The sequence below is a fragment of the Macaca thibetana genome, chromosome 7 (genome assembly GCF_024542745.1).
Source record: "Macaca thibetana thibetana isolate TM-01 chromosome 7, ASM2454274v1, whole genome shotgun sequence".
Lineage (NCBI taxonomy): Eukaryota > Metazoa > Chordata > Mammalia > Primates > Cercopithecidae > Macaca > Macaca thibetana.
In genome coordinates, this window is record NC_065584.1 from 2828192 (window position 1) to 2844389 (window position 16198).

General features: G+C 46.2%; 3 protein-coding genes across 14 annotated transcripts in view; 1 reads left to right on the plus strand and 2 right to left on the minus strand.

The window, feature by feature from the left end:
- Positions 1–16198, minus strand: part of SIVA1 (SIVA1 apoptosis inducing factor) — a 692134-nt gene that overhangs the window by 139654 nt on the left and 536282 nt on the right. The window lies entirely within an intron of this gene.
- The window catches only part of ADSS1 (adenylosuccinate synthase 1), a 251931-nt gene that overhangs the window by 128597 nt on the left and 107136 nt on the right, over positions 1–16198 (minus strand). The gene's annotated exons all lie outside the window — the stretch shown is intronic.
- Positions 1–16198, plus strand: part of ATP5MJ (ATP synthase membrane subunit j) — an 819915-nt gene that overhangs the window by 108133 nt on the left and 695584 nt on the right. The window contains exon 1 of one of the 12 annotated variants that reach the window (XM_050798499.1): positions 9737–9740. The exons of the other annotated variants lie outside the window; for them this stretch is intronic. The gene's annotated coding sequence lies outside the window, so the exon portion shown is untranslated. Of the gene's footprint in view, positions 1–9736; positions 9741–16198 lie in introns of those variants that run through there. 12 annotated transcript variants of the gene reach the window in all.

The window sequence follows — 16198 nt, forward strand, 5'->3', positions numbered from 1 at the left end:
TAGAAGCTGGGACTACAGGCGCCCGCCACCACGCCTGGCTAATTTTTTTGTACTTTTAGTATCGACGGGTTTCACCGTGTTCGCCAGGATGGTCTTGATCTCCTGACCTCGTGATCCGCCCGCCTCAGCCTCCCAAAGTGCTGGGATTATAGGCGTGAGCCACCGCGCCCAGCCGGTCCTGAGTTTCATCTGGCTTGGAAATCTAAAGTTATACCAAAAGGGAGATAAACCTGTCAACCATCTCCCTGGGTTTGTTTGTTTGTTTGTTTGTTTGTTTGTTTGTTTGTTTCTTTCTTTCTTTTCTTTCTTTCTTTCTTTCTTTCTTTCCTTCTTTCTCTCTCTCTCTTTCTTTTTTTCTTTCCTTCCCTTTCTCTTCTTTCTTTCTTCCTCCCTCCCTCTTCTTTCTTTCTTTCTCTTTCTTTCTTTTCTTTCTCTTTCTTTCCTTTCTTTCTCTTTCTTTCTCTCCCTTCCTTCCTTTCTTTCTTACTTACTTTCTTTCCTTCCTTCCCTTTCTCTTCTTTCTTTCTTCTTTCTTTCTTTCCTTTCTTTCTCTTTCTCTCTTCTTTCTCTTTCTTTCTTTCTTTCTTTCTTTCTTTCTTTCTTTCTTTCTTTCTTTCTTTCTTTCTTTCTTTCTTTCTTTCTTTCTTTCTTTCTTTCTCCCTCCCTCCTTTCCTCTTTCTCTCTTTCTCTTTTCCTTCCTTCCTTCCTTCCCCCTCCCTCCCTCCCTCCCTCCCTCCCTCCCTCCCTCCTTCCTTCCTTCCTTCCTTCCTTCCTTCCTTCCTTCCTTCCTTCCTTCCTTCCTTCCTTCCTTTCCTTCCTTCCCTCTCTTTCTTTCTTTTCTCTCTCTGTCTCTCTCTCTCCCGCTCTCTCTCTTTTTTGAGTTGACATGTCACACTGTTGCCTAGACTGGAGTGCAGTGGTGCGATTATAGCTCATGGCAGCCTCAAACTTCTGGGGTCAAGTGATCCTCCCACCTCAGCCTCCCAAAGTGCCGGGACTACAGGTGTGAGCCACTGGGCCTTCTCCTGGGCGTTTCATTATCTGAGTCTTTCAAGGCTGGTTTCCCTTCCAGGCATCCGTTAACCCAGGTTACCAGTAACTTTTTCTCAGAAAGCCATGACCTTGCAGAAATACCGACATATTTTCTCTACAATAAAAAATGCTTGGTGCAGACTTTCTTTCACTGATGTTTGGAAAATGTCACTCCACTTTGCCCTGCTTTGCTATTACTTTTGAGAAATCTGATGCCAGGCGGGCTCCTTTGTTCTTATAAGTTATTTTAAATTTGTTTTTGAAACATAAAAGTTTAATTAGATATTTTCTCAGATATCTGGTCATGTCTGGTTAATTTTCTCGGCATCCATGGGTGGGGAGCCTTTCAATACATAGACTTAAGTCTTTCAGTTTCAAGGCATCTTCTTGGACTAAGATCTGAAATATGATGCCTGTCCCATTGCTTTGTTTCGCATCTTCGGGGGCTCCAGTTATGCATGTGTAATTCATTCTTTGCTTGTTTCCCACGTTCTCCACTTCTCTGTGGCCCTTTTTATTTCTTTTGTGGTGTCATTTTCATTCTCTTAGTTACTTTCCCTCTTTATTGCCTTTCTTTATTTAAGTCTATTATTTCTTGGGTATCTCATAGTTCAGTCTTCATTTCTGAGATGATTTTGTCCATTTCTTTAATTTCTTTCCTGTTTTCAGCAAACCCTTTTTATTTATTTCTGCTTTTGTCTGCTTATATTCTAAGAGTTTGAATTTCTAACTCAGGGTGGGTTTTCCTATTCCCCAGGTGCTTCTGTGAGTATGTTTCATTCACTTTAGAGTGTGGCCTTGCTGTTTTTTCCTACTTCTTTTTTTGCAGGAGTGGGATTTTTATCAACTGAGGTGTGTTGATTATTTTTAGTAGCTTTAAATAGACAATACTCTTCTGATCATTCTGTGAGTTTGGGTGGTTTACAAGATTCTTGCTTCAGCACAGTCTGCTCTGTCTGTGTGGCAAAGTCTAGTTTCTCGAATGAATCTGTGTATGAGTGTGTGCTGGGAGTAGGGGATATGTGTCCTTTGTATTTTCTGGTTCACCTTTTCCTACAGGACCTGGGACTTCTCCCCTTTCCTCCTTTTTGCCTTGGCCGCTGGATGCCTGAAGAGCACATCTCCCTTCTTTTTCACCGTTTGCTTCTCCTGAAGTTCTGCCTTTCACAGATGCCACTTCAGGTTGCGTGTGCCTTTTGGGCCCATCTCTGCAGTTAGCAGGTGGACCTAAGGGCACTTGTTCAGTGTTTTCACCGTGGGGAATGGTGCTATTTCTGCCGGTTTTAGAGCACTCCTACACCCCCTCTAGCTTTCCCCTTCTGTCTTTCCTGTCTTATTCTTGGACTGCTCTTACCCACTGCAAAGAGTGTGAGCAATTGCTTGCTGGGATGTTTTTCTTTTTCCCCTTTTTCCCCTGAGGTTGCTTTGAAGTTGGGGCATTCCTGTCTTTGTGTGGTTTCACTTGACCTTCCTGTTGACCTGCACTGATTCTGGAGGATTTTGGGGGTGATGCAGACCTAGGCAGATGCTATTCTCTTTGGTTGCTCAGAAGTCCTCTTAGAGAGTGTTAGAGTGCATTTATTGGTTGTGAATGATTTTAAGACTCTTCACATATTTAAGAATTAGTTGATTTTATTTTCTGCACCTGTTATCTTACTTGATTATATTCTTCTATTAACACGTAGGCCCTGCTCTTACTGTTTTCTAGAAAGTCTTTACATATTAGAAAAATGGTGTTGTGCCTTGCAAAAGGTTTCTCTAAGTTCCCAGGTTGTCTGTGGGCTTTGCTGAAGGAGCCTGATACTGTTAGCTCTGGCAGCAGGGCCGACGGCTTGGCCTTTACGTTCACGTGCGGGCAGAGAGGCTTTGAGAACAGGGCCTTTATATATGCAAGGCAGGACTGTGGGACACTTACCTCTCTTCCTGTGGGGCTGTGGGGCAGAGATGATGGGGAAAGAGCAGGGAAGGAGGTAGCAGAGAGGGACCTGCAGGAACACAGAGAAAAGAAGTGTGTGTGTGTGTGTGTGTGTGTGTGTGTGTTGGGGGCTTGCCAGCTAGCTGGTGTCTGCAGTTCTTCCACTCACTGAGCGATGAAAGGAAGGGCGGAGACGAATGTACATGCAAATGGATAATCTGTGCAGCTTTGCAGAGTGCAGGGCCATTTGCATAAATATTGTTTGCAAAAAGCAATTAGTGGTTCATTTACATGCAGTGAAGTAGCAATTTGCACTTTTTTCAGGAACAATTGCTTTGCCGACATGCACAAATTTGATGCTTTGCAATTGGCCTTGTAATAGTAAAGCTTTACAATTGTTCATGTTTAGTTCGTATCTTGCTTTCCTGAGATATGGAACTTTTCCTTTAAAAAAAGAAAGTGTCATGTCAAGGGCGAAAGTTCTCCAAGCTAGCATTCCTGGTGAACACTTACTCCTTTTCTGACTGTGTCCAAGCTTCTGCATCTCCCTGAGTACCTGTACAGACCGTTTTCTTGGCCTCCTACTTGTGTAGCTTTAAGTGACGCTTTCTCAGTTGGGCAATGATTGGCCACACCCGCGCACACTGCCCTCCTCCCCCACCGTGGGTCAGGCTGCAGTGAAGAAGGCTCTGCCTTGGGCAGGATCAGTGACTGTGGATCTCAGTTCAAAGAGACGGGATCATGGTCTGGTATCTGGTGGCCCCGGGAGGAGTGGGAGCATCCATGCCCAGTCCCTACCAAGTGACCCTAGCCAGACCTGGCCTGGCTGGTCCCGCACTCTCACCGTCAGTGTTGTTCACGTCTCAGCCGAAGCTTCAGCCTTTCCTGCAAGGGCTGTGGCAGACGAATCCAGCAGAGGACCTACGCGGAGGCTCTGCTGCAACGGTGACCTCGCAGTCAAGTCTTGCTCAATTTCCGAGGAAAGTCCATACCGTGTGCACTTGTACAGGTGTGAACCCGTACAAGCAGAAAGAGAAGCAGAACCAACAGAGCCACCAGAGAGGACCTAGAGCAAGTATAACTGGTGTCCTCAGAGAGAAATGAGACCAGTGGCTATTGCAGAGAACCCATGAGAGGTCTTGCAATGAAAAAATGTCATGAAGAACAAAAGCAAGAAAAGCTCCAGTGATGGGAGGCAGAGTGGGCGTCTGTGGGAGAAGCAGGGAGCTGGGCGAGGATGCTGAGGGAGTCTACCGGAATGTGACACAAAGGGATGGAGTTGGGAAGCGCAAAAGGCAAGCTGAGATGTGGAGGACGATCTAGAGACCATAGCATCCCTCTCATAGGATTTCAGGGGAAGAGAATAAAGGGGAGGTGCTGGGGGTGGGACAACAGCCAGGGCATGTTTTCATCTCTACCTTTTCAGAGCTGAAGGCAGGTGCTGGCCTCACTGAAAGAGCCCACCAAGTGCCAAGCAGGATAAACACAAATAACCAAACTCCCCCAATTCATTCCTTGCTACATCAAAGTGCAATGTGGATCGTCAGTGATACAGCTAAAGCCGGGTGGGTAGGGGGAGGGGAAACCCCAATTATCTAAAAGGAACAAGGATCCGATTGACACCTGCCTTCTCATCTGCAGTGTTGGGAGAACAGGTTAAGACTCCAAATCTTCCTAGTTGTGAGGTGAAATCCTCGGACAATCCACTATTTATAAGCAGAGAGAAAATTAAACCAGCCAGGCGGGGCAGCTCACACCTGTAATCCCAGCACTTGGGGAGGCCGAGGCAGGTGGATCACCTGAGGTCAGGAGTTCAAGACCAGCTTAGCTGACATGGTGAAACCCTGTCTCTACTAAAAATACAAAAATCAGACGGGTGTGGTGGTGGGCGCCTGTAATCCCAGCTACTAGGGAGGCAGAGGCAGGAGAATCACTTGAACCCAGGAGGTGGAGGTTGCTGTGAGCCGAGATCATACCACTGCACTCCAGCCTTGGTGATAGAGTGAGACTCTGTCTCAAAAAACAAATAAACAAACAACCATTTAGCTCCCATAGTCCCTCGATTTTCTGAAAAAGTTGCCAGAAGATGTGTCTAGCAGGAGGAAAAGGGCGCCCGGGAGCCGATGCTGACTAACGGTTATCATCACCGCTGCTGCTCAGGTGCTCTGCTGAGTGCTGTGTGTGAATTATCTCACTGACTCCTCACGATGCCACGAGCCTGGTGCTGCTAGTCACATTTCACAGGGGAGGAAGTAAAAGTACAATAATGTTAGCATATTGTTAAGTTCAAATAGGTACTGATTGCTAAAAATGATAGCCATCTAGCAGTAAAATTCCCTGTAGGATCAACACGGGAGGCTTGAGGGAGATGTGGGGAGTGGACAAAAGCAACATCTTGTGATGGGTCTCATCTTGTTTGGAGAATATCTCGACTCTGACAAATTCTTGACACTGTCGGAAAAATAGATGCTTAAGTGTGTATTTTCTAAATCTATAGGTAATCAAAAGGAGATTGGAAATAGAATGTAAGTATTTCAAAGACAGGTGAGGAAAAATGGAATAAAATAAACCTAATTTCTAAAATAAGATGAGAAAGGGGAAAAACAAAAACACCCCAGGAAATATAAAGTAAGATTTTATTTGATCAGAAATCATAATAAATGTCAGTGGACTAAACACATGTATTAAAAGACAGAGATGCTCAGATTGAACAGAAACAAATAACAAATTCTAACTGAAATGTTGCTTACAAAAGACATACTTAAGGTAACCTAGAAAGTTAAAAATTAAAGGAATAAAAAAGTCTATCAAAAATGCTAAAAAAATACAAGTAGTCCTAGCAATATTTATATAATACAAGATAAAATTTAAGGCAAAATGTTTAAAAGGGACAAAAGGGGATACTTCATATTGACAAATGAAACAACTCATACAGAATACATGAGGCCAGAGGCAGTGGCTCACGCCTGTAATCCCAGCACTTTGGGAGGCCAAGGTGAGCAGGTCACCTGGGGTCAGGAGTTCGAGACCAGCCTGGCCAACATGGTGAAACCCTGTCTCTACTAAAAACACAAAAATTAGCCAGCATGGTGGTGCACACCTGTAGTACCAGCTATATGGGAGGCTGAGGCAGGAGAATTGTTTGAACCCAGGAGGAGAGGCTACAGGGAGCCAAAATTGTGCCACTGCATACTAGCCTGGGTGACACAGCGAGACTGTCTCAAAAAAAAAAAAGAAGAGTCCATGAGAGTCATAAACTGAAATATATAATGAAAACATACATTAAGCAAAAATAGAAAATTACAAATTCATAGTCATGGTGGGAGACCTACCCCAGAAACTGAAAATTTAATAGACTATAAATAAATTTAAGCAATTAAAGCTTGATCTAATAGACACATAGAAATACATACTCAACAAATAAAAAAAAATTTTTTAGCACAGCAAGAACATTTAAAAAAACGTGTACTAGATGACTAAGAGAATTTTGACAACTTAAAAATTAACATGTAAGGCTAACTTCAGTGACCACAAATCAATAAAATTCGAAATCAATGGCAAAAAGAAAGTCCATCAAAATGAGTATAGCTGGAAACACACTATTAATTATTTTAGCAGGTATTAAAACAAAAATAGAAACTGTTAACTATCTGTAGCCAAATGGCTATGAGAACATTTCATGTTAAAACCTATGGGATAGGCCGGGTGCGGTGGCTCAAGCCTGTAATCCCAGCACTTTGGGAGGCCGAGACGGGCGGATCACGAGGTCAGGAGATCGAGACCATCCTGGCTAACACGGTGAAACCCCGTCTCTACTAAAAAATACAAAAAACTAGCCGGGCGAGGTGGCGGGCGCCTGTAGTCCCAGCTACTCGGGAGGCTGAGGCAGGAGAATGGTCTAAACCCGGGAGGCGGAGCTTGCAGTGAGCTGAGATCCAGCCACTGCACCCCAGCCTGGGCGACAGAGCAAGACTCTGTCTCAAAAAAAAAAAAAAAAAAAAAAAAAAAAACCTATGGGATATGGCCAAAGTGTTACCAACAGGAAAATGTATAGACTTAAATTGATTCATTAAGATTGAATATGAATAGGTTAAGATTTTAAACTGAAGAAACTGGAAAAGCAAAGGAATAAGCTCAGGGAAATAACGTGTTAATCATAAGGGGACATGATAATCATAAAGACAGCCATGGGATCACAGAAAAAGGGAGACATTGTTGACATGCCCTTCCCAGCACTGTCCAGGGAGAGGGAGCCACTGTTTTAGACCTCAAGTACTTGTGGTCACCTGGACAGGTGTATGTTATTGGGAGATGCAAGGCAGCTCCTCTTAGCTTGAGCTCATTATCATGAAATAATCTTATTCCCCGTCTGATTCCATGCTCTTCAAGATGACTTCTGATTGTGCCTTCCCAGATAGCATTGCTGACAGCAAATACAGTTTGAGTATGGATGTTGGTGTTCTAGTCTTGTAAACAGTAACTTCTCAGGGTAAATCAACACATCAACATTCTGATTTCCTGTATCAGTGATTAACTTGCCAGAATCAGGCTGCTGGTATTTTCCAAAATATGGCTGTAAGAATTTGTTAATCGTTCTTTGCCCCTCATCTCTCCACTGATTAATCCACCTACCCACCTACTCACACATTCATCAATGTGTGAGTAATAAATCAATACATTTATTTATCCTTCATCCTTCATCCTTCCTGCCTCCCTCCCATTCATCCATCCATTCATCCATCCAAACATCCATCCATCCCTCCATCCATTTATCCATCCATCCATCCACCCAAACATCCACCCACCCATCGATTCATCCATCCATCCACCCACCCACTCACTCACTCATTCGTCCATTCATCCACCTACCCATCCATCTACCCACTCACTCATCCATCCACCCAAACATCCATCCACCCAACCATCGATCCATCCATCCATCCATCTGTCCATCCATCCATCCATCCATCCCTTCATCCATCCACTCACTCATTCATCCATTCATCTACCTACACATCCATCTTCCCATTCACTCATCCATTTATCCACCCAAACGTTCAACCACACAACCATCCATCCATCCACCCATCCATCTCTCCATCCACCAAACATCCATCCATCCATCCACCCACCCAAACATCCATCCATCCATGCATCCACCCATGCATCCATCCATCCATCTATCCATCCACCCATATATGTATCCACCCCTCCATCCACCCACCCACTTATTCATCCATGCATCCATCTATGCATCCATCTACCCACCCACTCATCCATCCACCCATCCATTCATCCATTCATCCAGCCAGTCACCTACCCACCCTCTCATCCATTTATCACTCTCCTACTGATGTACAAATTGATTTATTCATCCTCTTATCCCCCATGCACCCAACCACCCTCCACCCATTCACCCCTCTGCAGGGGCCTTCATTGGGCGTTCTTCTGGAGTGGTTGGCACCACTCATTTCTCTCCCATGCACGGAGGACTCCGTTGTGTCATACTCAGGTGGAGTGCAGTGAGTGAGATGATGAACAGTGCCCCTCAGTCATCTTTCAGATGGAGAGCAGTCTTCTTTATATAATCTTATGTCTGCCCTCAGTAGGAGCCAAAAAAATGGAGTGAAACATGAAGACATTAGATCTTTTGTGGTTTGCTTTCTGAGTCTCCACTGACCCCTTCCCAGCCCCAATCTTTTTCAGCCTTGCTTCTTCCTCCAGCCATGTCCCTCCTCCCCTTCCACCAGAGGCCTTGCAGCGCCATCCATGGGCCCTGCCTCGAGCCCTAGGGCACTGCCTGCTGGCCTGGCTGTTCTACCTGATCCACAGCTTCCCTCATATGGGATGTGGTGGGGGCAAGGGAGTGCCTGATGAGGACACTCTTTCTGGAGTGTTCTATTTATACTCTCCTGCTTTAGAGACGTTCCAGGTGCACCTGGGTGCTGGACTACGTATTTCTGGACTCTTTCCCACACCTGGCCAAAGTCAGCTGTCCTGGATCCTTCCAGGCCTCAGGCAACAGGTCAGACAGGCCCTGACTGGGAGCTGGCAGGAAGGAGAAAAGCAAAGCATCCCTGAGGTGGGGGCGGCACTGCAGCAGAGGACAACGATAGGAGGCAGCTCTGCAGCCTGGGGGCCAGTGGGGGGAGCCAGACCACCCCTGAAGTTCCAGGTAGACATCCTCTCCATAGAGGGATCTGGGAGTGTCCTCCCCTAGCCCCAGCGACAGCGGCTGGAGCACAGCATCTCTCTCCCCTCACACATGTATGCAGACGGTAGTCACAACCCGGTGAGGCTGTGGAGAAACAGGAACGCTTTTACGCTGTTGGTGGGAGAGTAAATTAGTTCAACCATTGTGGAAGACAGTGTGGCGATTCCTCAAGGATCTAGAACCAGAAATACCATGTGACCCAGCCATCCCATTACTGGGTACATACCCAAAGGATTATAAACCATTCTACTATAAAGACACATGCACATGTATGTTTATTGCGGCACTATTCACAACAGCAAAGACTTGGAACCAACTCAGATGCCCGTCAGTGATAGACCGGATTAAGTAAATGTGGCACATATACACCATGGAATACCATGCTGCCATAAAGAAGAATGAGTTCATGTCCTTTGTAGGGATGTGGATGAAGCTGGAAACCATCATTCTCAGCAAACTAACACAGGAACCGAAAACCAAACACCACATGTTCTCACTCATAAGTGGAGTTGAACAATGAGAATGCATGGACACAGGAAGGGGAATATCACACACCGGGGCCTGTCAGAGGATGGGGGGTAAGGGGAGGGAGAGCATTAGGACAAATACCTAATGCATGAGGGGCTTAAAACCTAGATGACGGGTTGACAGGTGCAGCAAACCACCAAGGCACATGTATACCTATGTAGCAAACCTGCACGTTCTGCACGTGTATCCCAGAACTTAAAGTAAAATAATAAAAAGAATTATATCAAAAAAGATGAAATAAATAGCTAATGTCCATACGAAAAAAATGTGCTATTTGTATAACACACCAAAGACAAAAGGAAGAGTAGTTCCAGAAGCAAATCCACTTATATGTGAATTTAAAATATTTTAAAGGTAAAATTTTTAAAAAGTAAAAGAAGTTCAATATACAATTTCCACCCATATAAGAGGAAAAAGTCGATCACCTTTCACAATATCCAAAAAATTGAACTGAAAATTATTTAAACTTTAAAAGAGATTTTGTAAATAGCAAAAGTATTAAATTTTTAAAGACTATAAAAAATAAATGGGATAATACAAACACATGACTTTACAATTTGCTTTTTAAAATATAGCACTAGACAGATAATCCTTCAAGCCAGTACCCACAGACCCGACTCTTGTTTAATAGCTCAAAACTTTCCATTATAAGGAGGTGCCAGGATTTATTTAATTGCTCCCTGGTTTGTAAACATTCTGGTTGTTTTCCATTTTTGGCTGGTACAAACCGTCGTAATAAACATTATGTACACATGGCCTTATGAAATGAGGCTTTTCTGTTGAGCCCCCATGTTTCAGAAGTGTTGGAGCTGGGTCTAAGCAGGTGCGACGATCTGAGCTTTTTTTTTTTTTTTTTTTGAGATGGACTCTTGCTCTGTCGCCCAGGCTGGAGTGCAGTGGCACGATCTCGGCTCACTGCAAGCTCTGCCTCCCGGGTTCACTCCATTCTCCTGCCTCAGCCTCCCGAGTAGCTGGGACTACAGGCGCCCACCACCTCGCCCGGCTAGTTTTTTGTATTTTATTTAGTAGTAACACGGTTTCACCATGTTAGCCAGGATGGTCTTGATCTCCTGACCTGGTGATCCTCCCGCCTCGGCCTCCCAAAGTGCTGGGATTACAGGGTGAGCCACCGCGCCCGGCCGCTCTGAGCTTCTACCGACTGTGCCAGGTTCCTCCAGAAGACCACGAGGCTCCCTCCTCCCTGGGGTCCCCAGCTTTGGCAGGCCAGGAGTGGGCGTTATCAGCCTTTTAAAGCTTTGGGACTTAATTTTGGAGGCAGCCTGGGTCCAATGATGGGTCAGTGCGGGGGTACAAAGGTCCAGCTCCTGCTCCTCTGTGGAGCTGCTCTGAAGGGGCTGTTCCCAGGGGGTTGCCTCTGTGTCACCGAGCATTTCTCCCTCGGCTCAGTCCTGCTGCTCTTGGTGGCTCACAGGTGTTGCTCCCGAGAGGAACCCCCACCCTCAGTGCTCCTGTCTACAAACCTCGAGGTCCAGCATCTGTTCCCCTAACCTAGGGTGGTCCTGGGAAGCAGACACACATAGGATTTGGGGCTAGACTAACTACTGGCAGTCACTGGCTGTGGTACCTGTTGCTGTGGCTAGTGCAGAAGTGACAGCCCTGCAGTGTCAGGGACCCTCTCCCCGTGGTGCCCCAGGTGCTGTATCGGGTAGAGGAGGAAGTGCACTGGTTGGTGCCTTATCTCAGAAGCACGAGAGGCGGAGGCAATGCAGGAATCACAGAACCATGGATCAGATGGCTGTTGCTCGGTGCTACAAATTTCTGGAGAAAGATGATGGGAGCCGAGCTTGACTCGTCTCCACTCAAGGCCTGGTGTGGGGGGCAGTGGGCCTGCTTGGCAGCCTGTCCTGAGAGTCTCATCCCCTACAATTGGAGGCAGGGAAAGGTGGAGGTCCAGCCCAGGGCTTAATTCTAAGGGCAGCATAGCTCCGGAGGTGATAGGACCCTCAGCCTTGGCAAGGCTGCCATGCCAGCCTCAGGCCCCCATGGAGGGCCCCTTTAGGAGAGAAGAACTTATTCCTCAAACTGCCATATGAGCTGCCCTCGATGGTTCCCAGCTGCCAGCCTCTTCTGATGCTGCCTCACTCCAGGTCACTCCCTGTCCCAGGCCAGCTGCTTCCAGTGACTGGTCCACATGTGCTTGCAAAGGCTCAGGGCCCTTGACCCTGGGGTCAGCTGAGCCACCACTGAGACTGTCTCAGCCAGCAGCCTCTCTGCCCTCTTCTGTTTTCATCTTTTCTTCCCCATCTGTGGTCCCAGAGCCCTTCCAACAAGCCTCTCTGGGTACTTCTCCACCTTACAGTCTGCTTTCTAGAGAACCCCACCTGTGACGACATGCTCAGAGGTTGGGGCTCTCCCATACCTTCTGGAAGCCTCTGGGCCTACAGAAGGGGCTTGCTCCTCCACATCAGAGACAGGCACTTCCTTGTGTATGAGTTCTCTGGGACTGCTGAGTCTAAGTGCCATAGGTGGGGGCAGCTTAAACAACATTCATTTTCTCACAGTTCTGGAGGCTGGGAGTCCAATATTCAGGTGCCAGCATCTGCCGAGGGCCCTCATGGTGAAAGCAGAAGGGCAGGAGAACCCACACATGCAAGAGAAACAGGGGCTTAATTCTTTCTTTATAAGGAGTCCTTTTCCAAGGTAAATAACCCACTTTCCCAGTAAGGACGGTAATCCATTCATGAGCCCTCCTGACCTAGTCACTTCTTAAAGGCCCCACCTCTCAGCACTGTCACACTGGGGATTAAATTTCCAACATATGAATTTTGGGGGACACATTGAAACCCTAGCAGGGAGCATCATGCCAGTCTCTGCCTGCATCTTCTTGTGGTATTCTACTTCTATGCATGTCTGTCACCGAATTTTTTACAAGGACATCAATTACATTGGCTGAGGGCCCACCCTAATGACCTTCTTTTAACTTGATTACCTCTGTAAAGACCCCATCTCCAAATAAGACCACATTCTAATGTGCTGAGGGTTCGGACTTCAACATATCTTTGTTGGGGTCGCAGTCAACCCATGACACCTTGTTGGAAGATGATCCACAGGTTTGCTTTGCAAGGAGAATGCATGGCCCTCTAGGGAGGGGCTACTCCATCTCTCCTGCTGGTGACCAACGTCAAACAATGAGCTCTGCTGAGAGAGGGAGGCCAGCGTGCCCCGACGGCTCTGCAGGATCTGAAGACCATGCACCAGCAGGAGGCAGGGATATGTGTGTCCCTGGACCACAGCGTGCTGGATCCAGGCAGGGGAGTAGAACATAAATGTTGGGTAAGAAAGAATTTATCCAAAAGGTAGAGGTGTCGTACAATACAAAGGTTTAACACCAGGCAAGAGCCCTGGGAGGCAGGGCTAACTTGTTCCTAGGATAGTGGGGCAGACAGAGTAATGCCCTGAAGATGTCCACATCCCAATCCCAATTCCTGCAACCCATGAGTATGTTACCTTTTACGGAAATAGGGACTTTGTGCTTGTGATTAAGGTTGAGGACCTCAGGTTGGGGGGTATCCTGGATTTTCCAGATGGGTCTAATGTCAACATAGAGAGTCTTCTAGCTGCAGAAACCAGAGGGGTGGAGCATGAGAAGGGCTGGACTGGTGCTGCTTGCTTTGAAGATGGAGCAAGGAGGCCAGTAGCCAAGGAACACAGAAACCTCTAGAAACTGAAAAGGCAAGGAAACAGATTCTCCCCTGAAGACTCCAGAGGGAACAAAGCCCTGCAGATGCCTTGATTTTAGACTTCTGACCCTGGGATGTTCTGGCCTCCCAGAACTGTCAGATAATCCATTTGTGCCGTGGTGGCGATTTGTTGCAGCGGTGACAGAAAACTCATCTAAGTGGCTCTAAGAAGCTTGGAAGGTGGATGCTCACCCCTGTAGAATAGAATGGCCAGGACAGATGGCAGGAGAGGGAGTAAGAGCTCAGGGACAGGGGCGCGCTCGAGTGGCCGTGCTACAAAGGCTGCAGCACCCGCCGAGGCCCCATTCCTGGGTGGCTGCAGGGTGTCTGCAGAGGAGTCTCCATTTACCAGAGCAAGAAAGTTGCACTGGGGAGGGGGCAGAATCACTGAGAAGCTCAGTGGGATGATGGTCGGAGCTGCCGTCACAGGACTAGGTGCCCCGAGAACAATGCGGCTGGTGGGATCCCCAGATAAGACAGACCAGGAGGTGCCACCTAATCGTTGGGAGCAAGGTGAGCTCAGGTATCCCAAAGAGCAGCAAAGTCAAAGAAGGAGCCAGCGTGTCCTGACCAACAGAAAGCGGAGGAGGTGGACAACAGGACTAGGCATCCCTGGAGGAAAGGCAGAGGCATTGCTTACTCTGGTGCACTTGACACCATCATAGGATGTGAAGGGGAACCGTCCGAGACGTCAAGACACTTGGCCCAATTTCTGGACCTAAGCGAGGTTTCAGACTCAGAACAAAATTAACTTGCAAATTCTAATATTTTTATAGAGTATCTTGAGATTCCTAGGGGTAGAATCATATTATCCTCCAGTAAAGATAGTTTTGCCTCTTTGTTTCCATAGTTATACTGCTTATTTTATTTTCTTGTCTTGGTTCATTAGGTAGAATTGCCCCCAAAATGGTCAATAATAGTTGCAACAGTGAGCATTCCTGTGTCATTCCTGATTTGAATGGGTGCAGATTTATAATGTGGTTTAAGGTAGTCTTGACCACATTTAGGTAGTTTTATTTTACATAGAGGTTTTTTTTTTTATTTTTATTTTTTTTTATATTCCTTGATACGAAAAGGTGGGTTTGTCTCCTTTATTTGTTGATGTAGCATATCATTGATAGATTTCCTAAAGCAAAGCTATTCTCTCATTTGTGGACTAAAGTCTACCCATTCTTGTTTTCTTACTTTCTTAATACATTGGGTTGTGTTCAATGTCCCAATATTTTATTTGAAAGTGTTCTGCATCCATATTTGTAGATGAAATTTCCTATGTCTTTCCGCCACAGTTTTGATAAGATTTTGGTATTAATGTAATGTTGGCTTTTAAAAGTGAATTTTGGAGTTTTCCACATTTTCTGTAGATTGGACTTTCTTCAATAAAGAGATGATTAATTTTATGTGTTAACTTGGCTGGGCCAAGGTGCCAGGGATGTGGTCAAACATTATTCTGGATGGTTCTGTGGGGGTAGTTTTGGACAAGGTTAACATTTAAATGGTGAACTTTGAGTAAAGCAGATTGTCCTCCATAATGTGGGTGAGTGTCTTAGTTGGTTTTCTATTGCTAAAACTGAATACCAGAGACTGGGTGATCTATAAAGGAAAGATGTTTATTTCTCACAGTTTCTGGAGGCTGGGAAATCCAACGTCGAGGTGCTGCATCTGGTGAGGGCCTTCTTGCTGGTGGAAACTCCCTGCAGAGTCCCAAGGTGGGGCAGGGCATCATCCATGGTGGGGAGGCTGAGTGTGCCAGCTCATCTCTCTTTCTCTTCTCATAAAGCCATCAGTACCAGTCCTGGGACAACCCATGAATCCATTAGGCCATTAATCCATGAAAAGATTAATCTATTCATAAGGACAGGACCAAATCACCTCCTAAAGGCCCCACTGCTACATTGGGGATTAAGTTTCTACATGAATTTCAGAAGAGACAAACATTCAAACTATAGCAGTGACCCCATCCAACCAGTTGAAGGCCTGAATAGAACCAAAGACTGACCCCACCTCCCAATCCCCCTCCCCCACCAGTAAGAGGGAATTCTGCAGCCACAGCGTTGAACCACAACATCGACTTTTCCTGGGTCTCCAGCCTGCTGGCCCACCCTGCAGATTTGAGACTTACCAGTCTATAAAATCACATGAGCCAATTCGTTAAAATAAATCTCTTTCTTTCTCTCTTTCTCCATCTTACTGGTTCTGTGTCTCTGGAGAACCCTGACTAATACAAACAAGAGAAGTCTTTGATTTTTGAAGGTTAAATAGAACTAATCACAGACATGCCAGAGTCTCGCACCTTTGACCTTTGAAGATGGCAGATGTTTAATCATCTTTCCAACCTAGTCTGCAGTTTCCAGTGCTGGCGGTTCCCTGTCAGCTGTCGTGGTCTCCTTCATGTCGGCCAAAGCCTAGAAGTGTAACCCCTCCAGATGTGTTCAAATTGGTCAAACTGCTGGATAATGAGTGGATGGGACTTCCACGCCTGCTCAAGTCAGGGGAGGGGGTGAATTTCCTGAGTGGGCTCCCTGGGGATACTCCAAGAGTGGTGAAAACCCTGAGTGGATTCTCCAAGAGAAGAGTGGCCATTGCCGACCTCGTGGCTGGCCTTCAAGGCCTGATTTCAAAGTGATTGCAAAATGAAATGCAATCCACAGAAGAGAAGAAGTTGCAAATGGTAGCAAGCGTAAGAAGATATGCTCAGCCTCATGATGCCAAAGCAAGTCCAAGTTTACACAGCAACGAGCACATTCTGTGAAAACTGGCAGGATTTGAATACAACTGCTGTTTCTCAGCCGTGGAGGGGGAGGGGTCTAC